The sequence below is a fragment of the Ambystoma mexicanum genome, chromosome 1q (assembly GCF_040938575.1).
Source record: "Ambystoma mexicanum isolate Mex_15411 chromosome 1q, UKY_AmexF1_1, whole genome shotgun sequence".
NCBI classification, from domain to species: domain Eukaryota; kingdom Metazoa; phylum Chordata; class Amphibia; order Caudata; family Ambystomatidae; genus Ambystoma; species Ambystoma mexicanum.
The window spans coordinates 982,142,853-982,154,921 of NC_090922.1; positions in this window are offsets into that span (position 1 = coordinate 982,142,853).

Below are 12,069 nucleotides of genomic sequence, written 5' to 3' on the forward strand. Positions count from 1 at the left end.
GGCTGGTGGGTGGTGTCTGGACTTGAGGATGCTGCCTGAGATAGTGTCGGAGGCGGGGGGGCTGGTGGGTGGTGTATGGACCTGACGGTGTAGCCTGGGGTAGTGTCGGAGGTGAGGGGTGCTGCTGCGTGGTGTCTGTACTTGAGGGGGCTGCTTGGGGGCAGTGTAGGAGATGAGGGTGGTGCAGGGATGGGGAGTACTTTCAGGGTGCCGCTTGGGATAGTGTTGGAGGTGAGGGGGGCTGGTGAGTGGTGTCTGGATTTAAGGGTGCTGACTGGTGTAGTGTCAGAGCAGAGTCTGTTTGGTGCGTGTTGTCGGGACTTTAGAGTGCTGTATGGAGGCAGTATTAGAGGGGAGGGTGTGTGGGGTGGGGAGAGTATTGTCAGGGTGCAGCCTGGGGTAGTGTCAGAGGTGAGGTGGTGAGGTGGGCTGGTAAGTGATTTCTGGACTTGAGGGGCTTGAATGGGGTAGTGTCAGAGGCGAGTGTGGTGTGGGGAGGGGGAGTAATGTCAGGGTACCTCCTGGGGTAGTGTTGGAGGTGAAAAGGGCTGGTTGGTGGTGTCTGGACTTGAGTTTGCTGCTTAGTGTAGTGTTGGAGGAGAGGGGGGCTGGTGGGTGGTGTCTGGACACTATGGTTCTGCAGTATTGGCGGTAAGGGCATTGTGGGAAGGGTGGAGTACTGTCATGGTGCTGCCTGTGGTAGTGTCAGAGGTGAGAGGGGGCTAGTGGGTAGACTTGATGGGTTAATGTGCAGTGTGGGAGTAGGGAGTGTAGTCACATTCTTGGGGGGTGCCACCTTCATTAGCAAGGGATCTCTAACGTTTTTGCAGGGGATGCAGCCTTGACTTACAAGTGTGTTCCCGCGTTTTTGTAGTGGTGCAACCTTGAGTAACGACAGAGCTAGCGTGTTTTCACAGGGGTGCTGCCTTGATTTACGAGGGTGCACCTGCGTTTTCATAGGGGCGCAGTTTTCAGTTACGAGGGAGCTTACATGTTTTCACAGGGGTACCACCTTGTGATACTAGGGTGCTACGATATATCATAGGGTAGCAGCCTCATGTTATAAGAGAGCTCGCGCATTTTCACAGGGGGGGCTAAATGGATGGTCAGGGATGGAAGTGGGGTTTGCTCTTAGGTTGGGATATTGCTTGTTTTTTGGTTTGCAAGGGGGCGTGTTCTGGCGCTCCTCGCACCAGGTCATTTTGATTTGCGAATCCGGTTGAAATGTACTTTTGGATCCATGAATACGGGGAACGGGCAGAAACACATCTGCGCGTGAATCGCCCCATTAGTCTTTAGTATACATGATATTTAATAAGTAAAAACATACCATATCTAAATGAAAGTTCCCCGATTTTGGAAGACGATTGCCTGACAAACATCAAGATATGTTCACTAACAGTTGAGTTTAAATCAATGGCTAAAACATTCTTGTACATATTTATTGCAGGTTTCCAGAAAACAGGAATTCATTTTAAAATTCAGTTGTTTAAATAGCCACGCCATATTCAGTGCCTATACAACACCCCAAGGTGTATCCTATCCTCTTCAGAGATGACCCAGTCTTAATTGTACTAGGCAACACAGCACTATGTAGACAACTCACACCTGTTTTAAATCTGCGCATGATAATTGTATCTGTCAAAAACTGGCCCCGAGATTAACAAGTAACGGCCCCCACTTAAATGGGCCAGGGCCCCCCAAAAAACACCAGGAATTATAACATTCGTCCAAAAGGAAATGAACGTTTTGAAAATCGGAAACGCACACGTGTTCTGTAATACCATTTGGACACACTTTTCTAGATGCAAGTCCCATTTTAAAAAAATGTATATTTTGAATCACTAGACTTGAACCCTCCATTTGTCTGATTGAAGCAAAGAAGAGTTGTGTGCATTCGTGAGTAGAAGATGGCTTAAAAATATATGTAGTTCGATGGTCAGCAAGCCACATAAATCACCAATGAAAGAAGTCACCTCAGCCTCTTCTAGCATTGAACTATGGTGGTAAATTGGGGCCAGAATAATCTGGTTGGATCAATTCCTTAATTTCTTTAAGATGCTGATCTTAACCATTATGGTCTAGTGGATCACCCAACTGGCCCCAAAAGGGCCCGGCCATCCAGACTCCTAGATTTTCAGTAATAGTAATAGTGACAAAAGACAATTTTGTCTGCTCAAATTCGGTTTAGCCAATAATAAACTGAAGTTGCTCATATGAAGTAAGCAAAACACAAAACAATATATAAGGTAAATGTGACATGTAAAATATTATGCTACATTTTCCTGGCAATGTTGAGCAAAGAAATGGACACCAACAATGAAATAAATATATTGTTTCATGTTGTTTGGAAAATACAAAGTTATATGTGTTTATCCAGAAGTTAGATACAACCCTGATCTAAAGTATATCAGTACTCGCTGTCAGTAGTTACGGGAGCAATGAGTGTATTGAACCTCACACAGACCTCAAACAGAAAGCCATTTTGTTCAGAATCATTCCCAGAGTTTACAGCAACAAGTGCATGATGGTCTTCTTGAAGGACTTTCAATTCAGCAAAAATGGCATCTAACAATGCATGAAATGTGAAATGAGTTAATAAAATCTCCATTGTGTTGACTTTCATATCATCATCACAGAGTTTGGAATTACAGCCATAGAATATGCCTGAGCTCACATGTGCTTAATAACTTTCATTCTGGACTTTAATCTTTCACATTCCATTGTGTTCATTGTGTTTACACTTGCTTGTATCTAGCTTATATTTTTTAGGAAGTGTGATGATATGTCATTAAAAAAACATCAAATGAAGCCATTGTGCAATACATGTTGAAGGCCTAGACCCTTACCTGGTAACTCTACAAGGGACAGTAGTTCTTGGGTGCACCTGTTTTAGAGTACAGCCATTCACATTATCAAGCATACCATTTTTACTTGAAATCATACCAGTCATCATAACAGTCTGTATTAACAACTTGTCCCGCTTTTAGGGCGTTTTCTCTTTCTTAATTCGATTTGATCCTTCTCTTCTGGTAATCCTATTGGAAGGAACTTGATATGTATGCAATCCAGTCACTTGTTTTTTTTTTATAATTAAAAAGTGAAACTAAATCTTAAATAGGTACTTACCTGATAACGTTCCCTCATCCAAGCTTGTCACAGGCTTGAGAAATAAGACCACCAACATCCTTAGTTGATGTAATTTGCCTCTTGCAATCATCGCCAGCCATTGCTCCATTTGTTCTATTTTTTTAATTTTAATTGTGAAACGATATGTCTGCCTCAGTGAAATGTCTCCATACATCTGATTTTATATTGCCATTTTAAATGTCTGCATTGTGTCCTTCTACTTACTATTTCACTACGAGCAGCATTTCACAATATATACCTTTCTAATGGGATATTATAAACGATAGTGACTGTGTTTGACTTGAAAGCAAGACAACGCAGAGCAACACAGGTTTGAATCTCGGTACCGCGCTTAGAGACTAGTCTCTGGAATTAAGCAATCTATAAAAGTTGAGTTAATTCATTATATGCTGCAAAGTTTGAAACCCCTGTTGCATATTCTTTAATGTGTATTCCTCTTCCACTTGTGAACCTAACATGGAAAGGTGATCATGCAGGTGGCCTTTCAAAGTACTGTTTTTTCCAGGTATGATTGCACCAGCCGTTGCAGTATGTGCCTTAATGTGTGTATGTCTTTCCTATGCCACCACTGGCATTCAATGGGAAATCATTTTATATTCCCCATCAACGTGTAGGATTGGCCAAAATCAACTCATCTGTGTTTATTATTTCCTTTGAAGAAGACCCATATATTAATAGGCTCACCAGTTTTGTATTTCTCTTTTCTTTTCTGGTTGAAATTAAATAATTCCTTTGGGTAGGATTTACCTTTTTGCAAGTGCCTCCACTGTTTCATATGTGGACCATATATATACAATGGTGCTTTTAAATTCACAACTTTTGATTCCAAATGACCTTTATTGCAGCTGGTCTGTTGCAGTCTCATGAATTGAAGATAACATTAATTCTTGGCCATGTGTTCCAGATAGAACACATTCTCCCATAATATAGTATTTTATCTGTGTTTTTGTAATAATAATAATTGTATTTGTTTTTAGTTCAAATAATGAACTTTTTGCAAAAGACTTCACCAATACAATAATACAACAAATAACATACACTAACACATTTTCATTACATTTCATTTCCTTTAATGTCATCTTATTTACATAATTCATATATACCTATGAACATTTAAAACACTAAAAACCCAGTCTAAAATCACACTAAAACCATCATCACACCAATAATACTCACTAAGCCATTTCATATTTATGCACTCTGCAGCAGCGCTTTGGTTCATCTCATTACACACCCACCCAATATGAGATATGACTATAGTTACTTCTGCTACACTAGTCAATAGAAATAACCTTACAACCGCCTCCCTCACGTACAAAGAAGCTATCCTAGCGGCCAAAAAAGAAGTGTACAACGTTAGGATCACACAAGCTCAATCCAACACCTTAAGGAACTAGAGTCCCCAGTCGCCCCATTGGACACATGCACTCGGGACGCTGAATGGTGCTCCAATATACAAAAAGCATTACTAGACAAAATTGCCCTGCTCCAAGCCAAAATTAATATAAAAAAAGCCACCTCTCGGACTCAGCGGGCAACCCCCAATCTTACAATACCCCCGTTCCGAAGCACTTATTCAAACCTTTCTGCTTCTCAGCCCTTACCATCAAGGAAGTTGAAAACATCATCTTGAATCTTAAGCCTTCCAACTGCCAAGGTGACGCCTGCCCTGCGCTGGTCGTAAAGGAAGCGGCTCATGACCTTGCCCCATTCATTACTTCCTTTATCAATTCATCATTCAAATCGGGCACAGTACCCGACAACCTCAAGGATGCATGGGTCATCCCCCTAATTAAAAAACCTAACCTTGACCCTAGCAATCCCTCCAACTACAGGCCTATCACCACAGTGCCTTACCTACTCAAAATTCTAGATCGTGCAGCCTATCTCCAAATCCAGGATTACCTTGATACTAACAACCTGTTAGGGCTTAGACAATCTGGCTTCCGTCCAAGACACGGTACGGAGACAGCCTGATCGACTTGAAAACCCAAATTGAGGACCTGAAAGATAAGGACAAACAAGCTCGCCTGCTCCTCCTTGACCTCTCTGCTGCATTCGATTTGGTGGATCACCAAATCCTCTGCCATCACCTTAGGATAGCCACTCACTTTTCTGACGCTGCTACCTCCTAGATCAGCTTCTTCCTGGCAAATAGATACATGAGGGTCTTCTCTCCCTTAGCCACGGCTGGCCCAGCACATGTCCCTTGCGGAGTTCCACAAGGCTCTTGTGTATCGCCCATGTTGTACAACGTGTTTACTAAACCGCTCTTTGATATTCTTGACTATCTGGGTGTCTCCTACACAAATTATGTGGACGACACCCAGATACTCATCCCTATCACTGGCGACTATGTAACCAATGTCAACGCACTCAACTCAGTCTACTCGATCATCCAGGCCTGGATGGCACACCATCGGCTCTGCCTTAATGATGAGAAAACTGAGTTACTTATCCTAGGCTCTCAGTCCAAACTCACAAAACTTGACCTCAAATATAACTCCTTCATTATTGATGGAAACATTATTAAAGTCACCAATGTCACGAAAACACTTGGAATTTACCTAGACTCCACTCTCTCAATAGACAAACCAACTCAGTAGTCTCAGCATCATCGTACATGTGTAAACACATCACAGCTTGTCGCCCCTTCCTAACCACGGAAAACTCCCTGATCCTAGCCAGAACCCTAATCATGTCCAAAATGTATTGCAATGCCCTTTACTTAGGGACTAGTCAAAGAAACCTTGATAAACTCCAGATCACCCAGAACAATGCCATTAGGGCTGCTCTCAACATCCCCAGGCGCTTCCACATCTCTCTACCAGGCGCAACCTATACTGGCTACACATTACACTTCACATCTCCCTCAAAGCACTTGTTCTAACCTACAAAGCACAAAATAATGCTGCACCTGCTTACCTGTCCACGCGGTTCACACAACACACAGCATCCAGACCCCTGAGATCTGCACAGGTGCACACACCTGTCCAGATACCACCCACCACCCCCCCTCACCTCCGACACTATCCCAAGCAGCACCCTCAAGTCCAGACATCACCCACCAGCCCCCCTCACCTCCGACCCTGTCCCCAGGCAGCCCCCTCAAGTACAGACACCACCCACCAGCCCCCTCACCTCTGACAATACCCCAGGCAGCATGCTTAAGTCCACACACCACCCACCAGCCCCCTTCACCTCCGACACTACCCCAGGCAGAACCCTGATATTACCCCTCCTCCCCACACCACCCTCACCTCCAACACTACCCCAACCAGTCCCCTCAAGTCCAGACATCACTTACCAGCCCACATCTCCTCTGACACTACCCCAGGCTGCACCCTGTCAGTACTTCGCCTCCCCACACCACCCTCACCTCCAACACTGCCCCATACAGCATTCTGAAGTCACAACAACACCCACCAAACCCCCTCTGCTCCGACACTACCTCAGGCAGCACCCTCAAGTCCAGACAACACTCACCAGCCCCCTCACCTCCGACACTACCCCAAGTAGCACCATGACAGTACTCCTCCCTGCCCCTACGACCCTTGCCTCCGACACTGATCCCAGGCAGCCCCCTCAAGTACAGACACCACGCAGCAGCATCCCTCACCGCCGACACTAATGCAGGCAGCACCCTCAAGTCCAGACACCACACACCAGCCCCACGACCCCTAGGCACTACCCCAGGCAGCATCCTGACAGTACTCCCCCCACTCTCCAGACTGCACTCACCTCCAACACTACCCCAGCCAGCCCCCTCAAGTCTAGACAGGACCCACCAGCCCCCCTCACCTCGGACACTACCTGAGGCAGCACCCTTAGAGTACTCCCCCCTGCCCACACCGCCCTCACCTCCGACACTACCCCAGGCAGCCCCTTCAAGTCCAGATGCCACCCACCAGCCCCCCCTCAACTCCGACACTATACCAGGCAGCACCGTCAAGTCCAGATACCAACCCCCCTCACCTCCGACACTGTCCCCAGGCAGCCCCCTCAAGTACAGACATCCCACACCAGCCCCCCTCACCTCTGACAATACCCCAGGCAGAACCATATAGTCCAGACACCAGCCACCAGCCCCCATCACATCCAACACTACCCCAAGCAGCATGCTTAAGTCCACACACCACCCACCAGCCCCCTTCACCTCCGACACTACCGCAGGCAGCACCCTGATATTACCCCTCCTCCCCACACCACCCTCACCTCCAACACTACCCCAACCAGTCCCCTCAAGTCCAGACATCACTTACCAGCCCACATCTCCTCTAACACTACCCCAGGCTGCACCCTGTCAGTACTTCCCCTCCCCACACCACCCTCACCTCCAACACTGCCCCGATACAGCATTCTGAAGTCCCGACAACACCCACCAAACCCCCTCTGCTCCGACACTACCCCAGGCAGCACCCTCAAGTCCAGACACCACTCACCAGCCCCCTCACCTCCGACACTATCCCAAGTAGCACCATGACAGTACTCCTCCCTGCCCCTACCACTCTCGCCTCCGACACTGATCCCAGGCAGCCCCCTCAAGTACAGACACCACGCAGCAGCATCCCTCACTGCCAACACTACCCAATGCTATACCGTCAAGTCCAGACACGACCCACCAGCCCCCCTCTCCTCTGACACTAATGCAGGCAGCACCCTCAAGTCCAGACACCACACACCAGCCCCACGACGCCTAGGCACTACCCCAGGCAGCATCCTGACAGTACTCCCCCCTCTCCAGACTGCCCTCACCTCCAACACTACCCCAGCCAGCCCCCTCAAGTCTAGACAGGACCCACCAGCCCCCCTCACCTCGGACACTACCCGAGGCAGCACCCTTAGAGTACTCCCCTCTCCCCACACCGCCCTCACCTCCGACACTACCCCAGGCAGCTCCCTCAAGTCCAGATACCACCCACCAGCCCCCCCTCAACTCCGACACTATACCAGGCAGCACTGTCAAGTCCAGACACCAGCCCCCCTCACCTCCGACACTGTCCCCAGGCAGCCCCCTCAAGTACAGACATCCCACACCAGCCCCCCTCACCTCTGACAATACCCCAGGCAAATCCATATAGTCCAGACACCAGCCACCAGCCCCCATCACCTCCAACACTACCCCAAGCTGCATGCTTAAGTCCACACACCACCCACCAGCCCCCTTCACCTCCGACACTACCCCAGGCAGCACCCTGATATTACCCCTCCTCCCCACACCACCCTCACCTCCAACACTACCCCAACCAGTCCCCTCAAGTCCAGACATCACTTACCAGCCCACCTCCCCTCTGACACTACCCCAGGCTGCACCCTGTCAGTACTTCCCCTCCCCACACCACCCTCACCTAGAACACTGCCCCATACAGCATTCTCAAGTCCCGACAACACACACCAAACCCCCTCTGGTCCGACACTACCCCAGGCAGTACCCTTATGTCCAGACACCACTCACCAGCTCCCCTCACCTCCATCACTACCCCAAGCAGCACCCTAACAGTACTCTCCCAGCCCCCACCACCCTTGCCTCCGACACTTGTCCCAGGCAGCCCCTCAAGTACAGACACCACACAGCAGCACCCTTCACCGCCGACATTACCCCAGGCTATACCGTCAAGTCCAGACACCACCCACCAGCTCCCCTCACCTCCAACACTTCCCAGGCAGCACCCTCAAGTCCAGACACCACCCACTAGCCCCACAACCCTTCGACACTACCCGAGGCAGCATCCTGACAGTACTCCCCCCTCTCCACACTGCCCTCACCTCTAACACTACCCCAGCCAGCCCCCTCAAGTCTAGACAACACCCACCAGCCCCCTCACCTCCGACACTACCCCAGGCAGCACCCTGAGAGTACTCCCCCCCTCCCCACACTGTCCTCACCTCTGACATTACCCCAGCACGCCCGCTCAGGTCCAGACAACAATGACCAGCACCGCTCATCTCCGACACTACCCAAGGCAGCACCTTCAAGTCCAGATACCACCCACTGTTAGGCAGAATCCTATGCAGTTCCCTTAGTGAGCACTACACAAGATTGGGACTACAGGTATAGGCAATAAATCCCCTTTGGTACCAGTCTGTACCACACAGATTTAGTTGGTAGCTGTGGCTGAGCAGTCAGAGTTATCTCAAGAGGGAGATGAGCAGTATTCAGGGTTTACACAATAGGACTACAGTACTATGGAACAAGGAAACACTTGCCAAAGTTTTGTATCAAAAAGAATATATATTTATTTTACACACTCTTAAGTTCAACACACAAATCACTATCCTTAAAGCAAGTTAAAACAGTCAAGAAAAGTATACACAACCCCCTGTTTAAATTGTCTTCAGGTTTGAGCAAGAGTGAAAACTGAGCAAAACGGTACAGTGTAAACCAAGCGGAAATGGCACTCTAACAATTTCTCAAAGGAGAGGGAAAGGACAAGTTATACAGATTCAGACTCTAAAACACCCCAGCAACACTTCCCAAGTGGATTGTGAACAAGTTAGGCAGGGCAGTACGTTTAGCATAAGAAATAGGTATTTCTTATGCTAAAAGTACTGCCTTGCAAAATGGCACTTCACAATATTTAAAAAGGGAAGGAAAGGTGGTTATAAGAGGTTTAGGTGCATCAACACATTTCTTGATGAAAATCAATCTATAGAAGGCAGTTGTAACAGATTTAGCCAGAGTCAGCAGGCCTGTGCCAGAGTCAGCAGTGGTACAATGCAAAGTGCCCAGGATCAAACGGTTCTAGTAGCTGCAGTCAAGTCTTTGTTTAACGATTTGAAAAGGCGGTTGCAGAAGGTAAAAGACAATGTTAGACGATAGGGGTGGCCAACCCAGAAGGTAAGTAAAGGATTTCAAACACCTTTAACAGTACCCAACGAAACGGGAGGCCTGGCGGAACAATGTACCTTGAAAGTGGAAGAGGCTCCTGCGGTGACGGTAGTTCCTGGCAGTTCCTGCAGTTCGGGAGATCCAGCAGAGGAAGAGAGGCTCTCGTCATGGAGGAAGGTTCGAGTTACTGCACTACCCAGGGATGAAGCCAGCCGCGGTGCTGCCAAAACGGAAAAAAGGTATGCTCCTTTAAATCGCGGTCGTGGTGGATGGGTGCCTGGCTATCCGGTCTCCTAGTGCTTGGCACTGGCGATTCGACCAAGGCAGGTCCTGGAAGGTGATTGACAAACTGGTTGGCCCCACCAGCTCAAGGGAAGAAGACTCTTGCATGTGAAGATCTTCCCGGGTCGTTGGAGAAAAGTGGTGAGGATCTGCAGCAGGGCTTCACCGGTGGTTCAGTCATTGCAGATGTCTTCTGCTTCTCTCCTCTTTGGATTTCTTAGGTCCAGTGGTGACGTCTTGTCCTCCAGTCCTCGTAGCAACCCCATTCAAACAGCCTATCTGTCACTCACACAGCGGGGAGGTTATCCTAGCGGGATAACCCCCCAGCCTATCAGGGCAGAGAGTGACTTGGGTTGCTTAGGCAACCCTTTCCAGGTTGCCTATTCTCCCTACCACACATCCTGTCTACCCCAGACTCAGTGGCACCGAAAGGAGGGCTTCTGTGCAGAAGCCCGCCAAAAGGACGAACAAAGGATCCCCGACCTGGATTAGGAATTCAGAGAAAGACACGAGAAAGAAATATTAACAAAGATCTGGCAATAAAACCCTACCGGAGTAAAGTTAATAATAAAATAAACCGGCGGTATGTTAGAGGCTGTCAGTAAAAGTGGTAGCCTCGAGCAATGGGAAAATCCCATAGGAAAATATTTGCGGTCGAATATTTGTTGTAGTAACCACTGCCACCAGCCAGAAACTTTGGAGAGGGGGACTGGACGGTACCCTCTCGAAAATGAACACCAGGGAAAAACTATTGACCCTTTCCAGTACCTCCATAGTAAGATGGGTTGTACTGGTTTGGTTCATAACTATTGACTAGTAAAGTCAATGGGGACTTTACGTAGTCAGTCCCAGGGTATGGAGTCTGTTTGGGGGTCATTGTGACACCCCTGTGTTACTGCACTGAGGGTGCTGTGTAGCACACATTTAAAAAGATGATACCTATGAGGGTGAGAAAAACCCCATAGGCCATAAGCACAAAAATAGCCTAAAACACACATCAGCAATATGTCTAAGAGTGGGAAAAAGAGTCTCACTCTTAGCAGGAGAAAAAAATAAACCCCTCAAATCCAGCAAAGCTGCTGGGGGACTCTATAGGTAAGGGAAATTAGCCCTAGAAGAGAATTCTCCCTAACACCCACCAGCCCCACTCACCTCCGACACTACCCCAGGCAGCACCCTGACAGTACTCCCCCGTCCCCACACTGCCCTCACCTCTAACACTACACCAGCCATCCCCCTCAAGTCCAGACACCACCCAACAGCTCCCCTCACCCCCATCACTTCCCCAGGCAGCACTTTCAAGTCCAGACACCACCCACCAGCCCCTTTTGCCTCTGACACTGCCCACAGGCAACCCCCTCAAGTCCAGATTCTGCCCACCAGCCCTCTGCCTCCAGAACTACCCCAGACAGCGCCCTCAAGTACAGACACAACTCACCAGCCCCCCTTACCTCTGACACTACCCCAGGCAGCACCTGGACCGTACTCCCCCACCCCTACTCACACCGCCCTCACTTCCAACACTGCCCCCAGGTAGCCCCTTCAAGTCCAGCCACCACGCACCAGCCCCCCTCACCTTCTGACGCTACCCCAGGCAGCACCCTGACAGTAGTCTGCATCCCCACTCCACCCTCACCTCTGAAAATACTCCAGTCAGCCCCCTCAATGGCATCACCCACCAGCCCCCCTTGCCTCTGACACTACCATAGGCAGCACCCTGACAGTACTCCTCCATCCCCACAGCACCCTCACCTCCAACACTACCACAGGCAGCACCCTCAAATCAAGACACCACCCACCAGCCCCCC